This window comes from Lygodium microphyllum, chromosome 20 (genome assembly GCF_053477565.2).
Source record: "Lygodium microphyllum isolate KBCC chromosome 20, Lygodium_microphyllum_v1.1.10, whole genome shotgun sequence".
NCBI lineage: Eukaryota > Viridiplantae > Streptophyta > Polypodiopsida > Schizaeales > Lygodiaceae > Lygodium > Lygodium microphyllum.
The window spans coordinates 120,513,324-120,525,624 of NC_141154.1; positions in this window are offsets into that span (position 1 = coordinate 120,513,324).

A 12,301-nucleotide genomic window follows, 5' to 3' on the forward strand; every position below is an offset into this window, starting at 1 on the left:
ATGAAATTCCAAGTCTCATTAATCAAACTTTGTTTAACATTTACGACTCATGAAACGCAAAAACAATGATTCAGACCGCCTCATAGTTCACAAAATCACATTTCACACATCACTTATTAAAAAAACTTGATGATTTTATGTTTTATACATCCAAAAAATTTGAACAAAACAATGTGTCAAGAACATCAAAACACCATTGTTTAACATGTGTACTAGACCAATATTGATAGAAAAACAAAGTAAAATCATTACATAATTTCTAAATCCGTGATGCATCTTTCTCCGCTTAAACCAACTAACAAGATGGATCTTTCTCTTCTTAAACCAACTAACATCTTCAATGCCTCGAAATTTAGGATTGCAGTGAAAAATATTAAGAAAAGTGTGATACCTGATATTTGCAGGCCTTGCTCTTGAGAATAAATGGTTTTTTGTAAGAATATGATTGGTTTGGCTTGTGATGCTTACAAGATAAATAGTTTGTTGAAGACAAGACAAGATACGTGAAAGAAATAGTAACCAAAACCCGAACCTGAGTGTTCATATATATATATATAGCAACGGTCATCACACATTTAATAAAAAACTACATTGTACTAATTCGGAGGAGGTGCACTTAATATGAAAAAGAAAATGTAAAAAATGTAAAAATCGGAGCCATAAAAGTGCTATCATGCTGAAAAAGTAAGTGACATGTGGCACAACTTCCCACGCAAAAATGGTTTGCAGTCGCAGTGTGAAATTAACTATGCATTACAATAGCCACACGTGTAAATCAACATACTTACAAACTTGATTTCTGAACTGCAAAAGAGTTTTTTGGACGACAAAGCTCTCTCTATGCTCAACCAAACCAACGTGACGCTAATTTCATCGTATTGCAAAATTATTCTTCAGCGCAAGGCTACTAAAGAAGGCTTCATCACCCACCAACATATGCACCAAACCCTCGAGAATGTAAGTTTTTTGCTAAAATATGAGTAAGCTCTGAATCGCTTGACAATTACTACCAAATCATCCCCAAAAATGCTAAACGTATGAAATGCGATGGGTGCTAGGTTTCTCTTGTCCATGTGAGGCCTCCTCGCATTTCATACGACTAAGGCTTGCATTGTTTCCATTGTGATGTGGGTGTAAGCTTTCTCTTGTCCATTTAAGCCATCCTCACATTTCATATGTCATGCACATGCACATGCAAGTTATAGAAGTTTGAATATCCTATATGACCTTTAACTTCATGCTTCAAGTAAGTAAATAAGTTGAAGTGAAAGAATCTATTTGAATCTTCCAAATGCATGTGTGTTTGTTGGAACAACATATATTACAAAGTCGAAATGTTTAGGGTAAATAATGTTGCCCAAAAAGTAGTCTAAAAGCCTAGTCGAAGAATAAAACTTCAAATATGAATTCCTTGAAATATAAATTTTGCTACTTGATAGTGAGATGGAAAATGTTGCTAGAAGGTACTAGGTAAATGTACTAAGTAATTGGACACCACATATTGTTCTTTGAATATTATAGCAAGAATATGCACGTATGAAACGCGATGGGTGTTAGGTTTCTCTTGTCCATGTGAGATCTCTTCGTGTTTTATACGAGTAAGGCCTGCTGCCATTATTTTGTTGTGGCGTATGAAATGCGATTGGTGGTGTCCACTCTTCAAGTGAGGCCTCCTCGCATTTCATACGACTTGAGCTTGCATTTTTTTCCTTAAGTCGTATGAAACGTGATATGGTGCTAAGTTCCCTGGTCTAAAAGGCCTCTTCGTGTTTCATACATCTTGTGCATTGTTTTATTGAAATTGGATTTAGACTATGTGATTAGTGTTTGCTTACTACTTAGTGATTGTAGATAAATTGATATGAGAGATTAGGAGATCTTTCCTAATTGGTTTGTATTTTATTTTATTTTGGATGTTTTAGATGGCTAGAACTAAGGCCACTGCAAGGAAGCATAAAGTTGATCCTAAAGGTCTTGCTTCAAAGATCCATCAGTCCTCTAAGCATTCCAAACTTACAAGGAAATAAAAGCCAAGAAGAAGGTTCCCACAGCATGTGAGGTGCCTTAAGGAGATCAGAAGGGCAATGAAGGCTCCTAATAATGCAATTCCAAAGCTGTCTTTTCACAGGTTTGTCAAAGAAATCTATGACAAGCATAGTCTACATAGTTTTAGATGGACTAGGGCATGTCTCAACTATATTCAGGAGGCTACAAAGGATTTTTTGATTGAGTTTTTCCAAGATTCTTATATCTATGCTGCTCATGCACATAGGCTTATGCTTATGGATAAAGCATAATAATTCTCAAGAGATTGAGATACAAGTTTTCAAAGGTCCTTGAGCCATTACATCTTTCTAATGTGAAGGCTTTCAATATTTTAAATGTGCCTCCATATAGAAAGAAGAAAAATAATCCTGGTCTGAAGGTTGAAGATGTTATGCATGTGAAGGACACAAGACAACATGAGAAAGAGGAAAAGGACATAGTATAGCAGGGAGATAAATGGAGGGAGTATAAAAGAAATAAGGAAGAAGAAAAGGATGTAGGACAACTCCCATCTTTTGAAGAGGAGTTATCTACCCTTCTTGAAAGGGCTGACCCTAAGGGCTTCAATGTTTGTTGCCTTTTACCTAGTGATATTAACAAAAGATCTGATATGGTATTTTTGGACTCTGATTGTGTTCAAATTCTCAAGAATAAAGTGAGAGAAGTAAATGACTCGATTCTTCTTGTTGGGATGAGGTATAGTTTACCAAAATTTATTTTTACTCACCATATTTTTCTAGCAATAGACTTTCATGTTGATGCTTACTATCTCCATTCCTTTGTTAGGTGTGTAATGCATGAGCTCCCCTTTGATATACAAAAAAAGATTGAGGTTCTTGATCCATCTATCTCATACTATATGAGGAGTGAGCTTGATGCAAGTGCTTTTGATCATTTGGTTCAATTCAATTGAATTTGAACCTTTGGAGCTTCTTCTGATTTCATACAATGAAAAGTGAGTAATTTGATATTTGGTTAGATTTTATGAGATCTTGTTTTGCTAGATTATTGAAATATTTTTATTTTCAGTTCTCATTGTAGCCTAATTGGAATAAACTGTGTGGAGAGGCAATGTTTCCTGATCAATTCTATAAAAGCAAGCCATGGAAATGCCAAGTTGTAAGTTATATAATCTAGGGTCTCCTTGATATTTTGATCTTTTTGTTGCGAGTACTCTAAATATTTTGATATTTCTTTTGTAATAACTCTAAATTTTATTACCTTTTTGGTACAAAGTTGTAAAAATATTTATCGAAGTGCTAGAGAAAAGGCCTCCCATGCCTTCTAACTTACTTACAACAATGTAGTAATAGACAAGTTGCGGTGAGGTCTTGATTAATATGGTTGAAACATACTAAGAAAATTTATTCTAAAACCTACCATAAAGAAGTTTCTTAGTTTTACTTTATATTGTTGATTGCAATGTCCTCATCGGGATGATAGTTACTTTGGTGGCTGGAGAGTAATTGTAAATGCTAGAAGATTGGTTTAGCTTATTTATCTCAATGATGATGAACTTATAAAGATAATGTGAAACATACTAAACTTTAAGATAGAGTTTTATTGTAAAATAGTCCATTGTAAAAAATAATAATGAACTAAAATTATTTTCTTACAAATATATGACAGTTTACAAGGGATTGCTATACAAGTGAGCACGTTTGGTATATAAGAGTAAAGCTCATGAAGTATATAATGGCCAATTGTATACAACCGACGATAATGAACAATAGTGGGGGCTTGGACATTGAAGGAGGGGAGGTGCATGTAACTACAGCAGGTGAAGATATGCCTTCAACACCCAAGGCAAGCAAAGCATCAAAGATAGGCAAAAGGACTCCTAGAAAGGATGTCCCTTCTCCTAAGAAAAATTCTCAAAAAAAGTAGCTTTGCCTCAGAGTGTAAGCCCTTATGTATAAGTCATGGAGATGGTGGACAAAAATTTGTACATGTACTTTATATTGATAGTAAAGAGATCTTTTCTTCAATATCCTTGCATTGTATATTCTTCTCTCTCCTCGTTGATATCTATTAAAAAAATATGTTACAAATGTTTATTAATCAAGAAGTGAAATCAGATATACATCTAAGTGGATATAATATGGAATAAAAACTTACTCGTTTGTTATTAAGTTGGAACACAAATGAGTATGGTAGTTCAATATCTTCATTCTGTAAATCCATCCTCACTTGATGTAGCATATATGATTATCTAACTTTTAGCATTGTAATAATGTCCTCATTGTACCAAACATCAATATCCACTATAGGATCTTTGCTAAATTATCAAGATTTCGGTCTAAAGCGACGAGACTACTGCCAACATAATGCCATCTACTATAATAAAAGCTAAGGATGAAATTTTGAGTAGCAAACATATATTTACAAGCTATAGAGTCTTGATCTATCTTACATATAAATTTTCTTTCTATCCTAGTGTCCCATCCCTCATCAACAAATTGTATAACATGATCATATGTTAGTCTCTTCACTGAAAGCATAGCCTTTGATTTTCTTATCTTAGCATTAGAAAAGAAGTCAATAAATATATTAATAGGCATGAACAAAGTAACTTTGCTTAACCTACTTGAGATACTAGGTTTTAATGCTCTCTGTATCTCTGAAAATATTTTACATCTATAGCCCTTACTAATAGCTAGACTTGGCAAAGGCCACTCAAAGCTTGAAAAATCTGGCAAATGAAGGGGGGATATTGATCCCCATTGGCTACAGTGCATGGGAACAATATAAGAATGGTCGTAGAAGAATATTACATTCTCTACAAGCTCTATCTTCTTTCTACCTTTGTGCATCTCTTCTCCAATCAAGCCATGCATCACATAAATCACATCAACAATAGACTCGACCAGTTGCCATTGCTCAAGACTAGAGGGATGGACATCTATAAGACAAATGAACAAATGTTATAATGGAAAACCTTAAACCAAGTTCAAGAAAAGAAAGACTTTAAGAATCAAATCCTTACCATTTGGTGAACTTTCAGGTTCCAAATATAGCTCTCTATGCATAAGCACATGTTGCACTAGAACCTCTTTTATGCTATTCTTATTTACTCCAAGCTTGAAATCTCGGATTCTACACTTTCAAGCAGAGATGAAAGAGCTCTCATATCTTCGCCTTTTCCCACGTTTTGCCTGCTGCATGGTGATCCAACTGCCTTTGCTAATGATTATAGGAATCCATCTTCCATCTTTTTGGAATGAGTTAAACACTGATATGGATGTGATTTGGGAGCTTAGATGCCTTTTTGAAGGTTGAATTTTTGTATCCATAGTGCGCGCGTGTGTGCATGCATGCACACACACACACACACAGAAGACTAGGCTACCACAAAGGAGGAAAAAATACGAGAGGAACAAAAGAAAGGAGGGAAAAAAAATGTGCCAAGTTGTTTACTAATTTGAATTTAGAGTAAACCTGTCATTATCATTAATTCAGACATATCATTAAATAAAAGTGACCAAGATTGTATATCATTAATGCAAAGAATGTCATAATCACGAATATAAGAGGCTAAAAATAGATATTGATAATACATGGATTGTTTAAAGGAAATTTTTCTTTCTCTATTTAAGCATTACAATTTCCATAAGCATTTTGTCCATTTCCTACATGCCTTTCCACAAAAAGTACCTGAAGAATACTGATGGTGAGCTATGGCTTCATGTGATAGGCACCTACAATGGCAAGATAGGAGAAAACCAGCAAGCTGTCATTCTTAAAGGAAGAGCAAGCAAGATATGGCCTCTTAGTGGAGACAAGGGCCTACAACCAATTCGAGTTTAGGCAAATCCTGAATTTGAAAAACATAGTCATGGAGGAGAATGCCATAAGGCAAATTGTGAAGCAATGCAAGCTACAAAAGTATGCGGAGAATGTTGGCTAGGCCGTGGACTACAAAAAGTGCAAGGAGTTCCTCGATACCATTGACAAGAATCGTGGCATAGTGACTGTGACAAGGAGAGGCTGCTCACCAAGTAGAAGTCAAGTTGACCTCCAAGCTAGTGAAGAGAGCATTGGGCTTGGCCAACAAGGTTAAAATACAGCCGAAAAGGGATGTGTACAGCATACTGGGAATGGACAAAGTAGTGGTCCATACCAATGTTGGCATTAGCTTAGCTGATATCCTTGAACATGAAGTCCAACTACAGGTCAAAATGGTGCACGCCTTGTTTTCCAGCCAAAGATACAATGCATTGATGAGAAAAATCAATGTGCCAATGCTAGAAAGCACTGCATCCAAATCCTTTGATGATGTGAAATTGAACGGTTTTGTGCGAAAGACCATCAAAACTTCAGCTAAGGCACTGGCTATGGGTGGGAGATCCATGGGTGGAGAATACTCGGCCTCCAAGGCAAGGAAGAAATTGTCCTCGAAGGCCTAGACCATTGGATTTGGAGGGGTTTTGATGGCCATCATCAAGGATGCATCAAGGGAAGCCCAAGATGGAGAAGAAGCTGATGAAATGCTAGACAGGTCACCGCCTCATTCGTGAGCAAGGTCAATCTAGTGAGAGAATGGTAAATAACAAAGAAGAACAACAAGAAGCACAATCTAGTCATGGAGGGGCCAAGAAGTCCAAGAAAAAGACTCCACAGGAGAAGGCCGAAGAAGAGAGTAGGAAGCAAGAGAAAGCAGACCTACAAAGAGCCCAAAGAGAGTCCAAAAGCATTGAAGAAAAAAGAAAGAGAAGAGAAAAGGAGTCAAAAAGGATAAAACAGGAATCCAAGAGGGCTAAAGAGGAGAGAAAGAGGAAAGCTAATGAAGAAGCCAAGGAGCTCAAGAGGAGAGAAGAAGAAGACATAGCCCCTACCATCTTCCTATCATTGGAGCAGCCCTCCAGGGAGGAGGAGATGGCTGCATGAACCCTAATGAAGAAGAACCTCCAAAGACAAGCTCCCAAGTACCCAAAAGTATGCCACCCCACCAATAGAGGGCAAAGGAAAGGGTCCAATTGACCCCATCCCACCTGTCAGAATGCCCACTACCCTAGTCTCTACACCCACCCAAGGCACTTCTACTATAGTGGATGCCAATAACCTTGTGGCCTGGGTGCACTTTCTGGTCAATAAAGAGATAATTCAAGGTGCAAATGGAGGGACCCCAGTGACTAGAACAAAAATACTGGCAGCTAGCTACTATAGATGCAGAATCCAGACAAGATCCCAAAAGATAGAAGATAGAAGCATCCATAATGGTTACTCTTACAACACTACCGTCATCTGCCAATTACGATGACTACATCAAGGAACTCCTTTCATAGTTGGAAAAGAGCGAAAGAGGAAAAGAAGGTGGTCATTGTTGAGCTAGAAGCCGAAAAGGATACATTAGTAGCCTTTCAACTCGAGAGAACTTGCCAAGTGGCCTTATGTCAAAAAGAGATAAGTGAGCTTAAAGCCAAGCTTAAGGCCAAGGAGAAGAAGACAAATGGCAAGCAAGGCTCGCTCAAGAGACATAGAACCTCATGAGCCTACAATGCCATTATGATGGGCTAGTAGTGCTATATAAAGACCTACAAGGGGAGATGGAAAAAACCTAGGATGCCGCGAAGGAGTTAGTAGCAGTAGAAGAAGAGAGGGGCCGAAGGCATTAGAAGCACATAGAAAATTTGGAGAAGAGGGTGGCCTTAGAGCTAGAAGAGAAAAAAGAGATTAGAATGATAAATTGAGGAATAAGAGCGAATTCTAATGATCCTAGCTCAAAGTCACGGTGAAGGCTTGGAGGAGATGAACAAGTGAGCAGATGAATGGGTGGGCAAAAGTGAAAGAAGAGTCAAAGACCTAGTGCACCATCTAGCTCGTGCAGAAGGTGACAAGGTGTAGTAGAAAGTAGAGTGGAGGCCACACAAGTAAGCTTAGAATCCCAACAATGCACCTTCCTCAATGCTATCATGGACGTCACCCAACTAGAGGAGGAGGAGACCATTAAATCATTAAAAAGAAAGCTGGGAGTCGCCCGCATGGCTCTAAGACAAGGGTTACATATGCCACCACAAGTAGTAGGAGTAAGCCTAAGCCTAAAAGGTCAGAGGAGCTATTTGCTAAGGGCTGCCTTGATTGTACAAGAAGTGGATGCCCTAGGATTCACCAAAGGATCACCACAAGAACACAGAGAAGAGGAAGGAGTAGGATCTAGCTATGAGATGGGACAACAAGATGATGAACTATTCCCACCACCACCCTATCCACAGCTTAAAGTATAGCATGAGGTGGACATCTCTACTGAGAGGAAAGTGGAGCTCAAAAAGAAGAGAACAAGAATGCTAGAACAAGCATGGAAAAGGCTGCAAGCTCAACCAACAAGGATTCCAACAGCGCCCATCCCTCCAAGAGAAGACTGCTTCCCAATGGATTGGAATGCAAAACTTATAGTATGGGGGTAGAAGGAGACCAACTGTGAGCCCTTTGGCTTTAATTTTTGATTCCCCACTTCATTGGGCAGAGTCCTATCAACAAAGGTGGTGGAAGAGGTGATTAATGTGGAAATAAGGCTAGGGGACAAGCAGGTTGCCGAAAGAGAGAATATACCTACCTTACGGGGAATGAAGACTCCTGACTATTGGGAGAATAAGGTCATGGAAGTGCCCAGGATGATGAAGGGCTACGAGTGCCAGCTAACATGGAGAACACACATCTGGGACAGCAACATGGATGCCTAGATGTTGTTCTACGACACCCTACCCTTCGAGAGGAATAGCCCCACTTACATGCCATATCCTAGAAGGGTAAGGGTGGACTTCAATCCAGACGCCCATGGCCGATATGACTTCCAAAGAATTACAATGTCAATGCCACCAAGCTCGAAGAAGTGCTCACCTTCTTTGAGGAGGACTTGTATGCCTCCATTGATCACTTCCTCACTGAGTTCCTAGACCCACCTTCCTAACAACTTGTAATTACTTTAGGCTCATTACAATATTATTAAGGCAAGACCATGCCTTGCAAGAATATCGCCTCCTGCCACTTTTTTTAAATCTCAATGCCAGCATAGATAGATGTGCAATGGCTAAGCTAATGATGTGTGTTGGCCTCCTACCATCTTTTTGTGTAGCCCTCTTAGAGGATATGAGCGACAGTCGTTTCACTAGCTGCAACCATCCCTTTTTGTCCACAATCCCACTTAACGTTTGATTGAGCCTAAAAGGATACATGTAGGGGAAAAATTTCCTTAGTAGGTCCCTTAACCCCCCCACTCCTCCCTCTCATGACAACGATGACGAAGACTAACTTCTTGTCACCATTTCTTTATATCTTTAAAATTTTTAAAAAGAAAGAGAAAAAGAAGAAGAAAGATAGCAAAATAAAGAGAAGAGAGAAAAGGAAAGGACAATAACAAGAAAACAAAGAAGAAAATCCCAAGAAAAAGTAAGAAACTCATGAGTGTCACAATCACAGCACCTAGGGATCCTCAAGTTAGGTGCATTCCGTGACCTCGAATGGTTGGCTCTACCCCTAACCCCCTAGCCCTTTTTTATTCTCCATTCACGTTTAGGGCACATCAAAGGCAAGCCATACCTAGGGAGGTCACCCTCGCCTATGGTTAGATCGGTCTCCCTAAGCTACACCCACCGCACCTCCCTTATGCACACAAACTAGGTCCTAAAGTGTGGGGCAACACCCAGGCTTGTGTGCCTGTGGTTCTGATCTAGCTCCTAGTTCCATTAGTACGAGCACAATGCACCACACGGTAAGGTATCCACACCCCTAGGTAGTGTACCTTATTCTCTTTTCAAATAAATACAAATGCTACAAAGCACCAACTTCGGAGGCCCCAATGTTCACTCAATTCACTCTCGGCCTCCACTACCTCAACCATTTGTCTAGCTTCCCCCCAAACCAATCCCCATGAGGTCCCATCACCATTAACTCACAAGGCCACCCTTTCAGATCACTGGACCCTCATCAATACAAACCCGCAAGTACCATGGGACTGGTACTCGTCATCTAGGAGGGGGGTAATGTTAACCCCAATGCAAAATGGGAAAAAGAAAATTCAAAAATATGGAATAGTGTGAAAAAGACAACCAGGAAAAGGAACAAAAGAGGAGATGCCAAAAGCACAAGGGTGACTGCAAAGGTCAAGTCGAAGGCAAAGGTGCATTTTATAATGCAAAGGTGCCACTAAAATCTTGTAAAAGAGCATGAGGCTCCCTCCTATATGAATTGTAAAACATAGATGGGCATAGATGAAGGGATAAGGTAACTAGAAGGGAATAGGAAAAGAGAACCTTGGCAAGATGCCTAGTCTTGAAAAAAAGGGGATGAGTGCCCAAGGGATTAAGGGCTTGTATATAAACTCAAAAAGTGAATGAGAAGCTCATTCTTTGGTGTGCGGCTAAAGTGGTCTCTTCTTCTTCTTTTCTTCTTCTCTCCTTCTTACTTGCTTGTGTTGTGTGTTTGAGAGAGGGAGTGTGAGAGTGTGAGGGGGGGAGTGTGTGAGGGTTAGGGACCATGGTGGAGAAGCTCTCCATCATCTCATCTCTTCCTTTTCTCTTCTCTTGTCTCACACACGGCTATGGAGGATGGAGCTCAAAGGAGGAAGCTTGAGGTTGCTTGAGCTTGCATCTCGAATCGTGGAGCTACTGGTTTGCTTGATGGAGGAGGCTACTCATTCGGACATCAAGGTGAGCTCACTACACCCCCATAGGATCAAAGGCGCATCAGCTAGGTGAGAGATAGCCATTTGTGATCTCTTGAAATGCTTTGGCCTCCAACACTTGGTGGAGCCATCTAGCTAGCCATAGGCATGGTCACACTGGGAGGAGCTAGCAACATGGGCACATTCTGAATCATGCTTCCTCTCCCATTGAAAGTACTTGTGGGAGTCCCTTGACCTCCATTCATTAGTGCCAAAGTATTTCCAACACCTAGACTCGCATTACAGTTTTCCCTATAGGTATAGGCTACTTGTAATCGCGACTCTACCTCTTGTGCTTGTGTAATAGCCACATATCAATATCAACAAGAGAAACACTGCTCAATTACACCTGAATATTAATGTCTAGCCCATGCAAAAGGTATTGCAACTAAGCAACAACTCTGGAATGGGAATATAGGTCTACAACTTACAAAATACTTCCTTCAATTTCTTGGCATAGCCTTGAACATTCTCATGAGGTTCTTGACGTGCTACATTGAGAACACATAGCTAGTACTACTGACCTCCCCTTTCAGGGGCAAACTCTCTTTAAAAGGCCACAAAGAATAAATCAATTGTAGTTATGGTTCCAGCCTCTAGGTTGTGATACCATACTGCAACTCGTCCTTTCAAAGCCATATTAAAGAACATCATCAAGTGTCCTTTATCTTGGATTTGATAGTTAAACATTAACTTTTGGAATTCATTAATATGAATTTTCACATCTTCCTCTGCTAACCCATTAAAAATGGGAAGAGGAAATCCTAAGGCTAGTGAGTCCATCGTTCCTATTGGGACTGCAATGGGTTGTGCCATAGTAACAATCGGATACACTAAAGGAGTTTGAGCAATGGGAACTATTACTCCACGTGAAGTGGATTGACAAACTAGGAGGGGGGGAGTACTAGAACTTCCTCCTCCTCCTAATGAACTATTCATGGAACTAGGGTTGCTATGACCCCTCCCTTATAGGGATATCGGACCATTCCTTTGTGGGCAATATCTAATAATGTCAGCCTACCATCTAGCCCGTTCAACTATTTCTTGCTTCTAAAGCTCAGCTTGTCACTCTTTTGGATCTATTTCAATTCCTTTTGGCATACACTAACAAACTGGTCCCTATCGAGACTGAGATTCGGAGAACGCCACTTATTAGTGGCTCTCGACAAATGCACCACATGTCACAACCTAAAAGGGGCCTAATGTTGGCTCTATAGCACTAGTCAGGCCTCTACTACACGCCCAAATCACCCCCTATGGCCTCACGGCCAGCAGCGTTTAAGGGGTATACTACCCTCACCTCTAATGTAGAAGTTTGTGTTTATATGGACTATAATCCAATGGATAACCCTTCTCACACTCCTCAAAGGGAGTCCCTACACATATTGCTATAATACGCTACATAAGCATAGACAAAGGGAGCAATGCTTACATGATTGCTGCCGCAGCCCCACTACGGCTCTCCTACATCTCGACAGCCCAAGATGCACTGCGTGAACACATAAAGCATGCACGACACATGCTTCTCTCTTTTAATTAGTCATTCCAGGAGATGTAATATATTCCTCACTGAATATTCCCCAAAGGAAACAAACT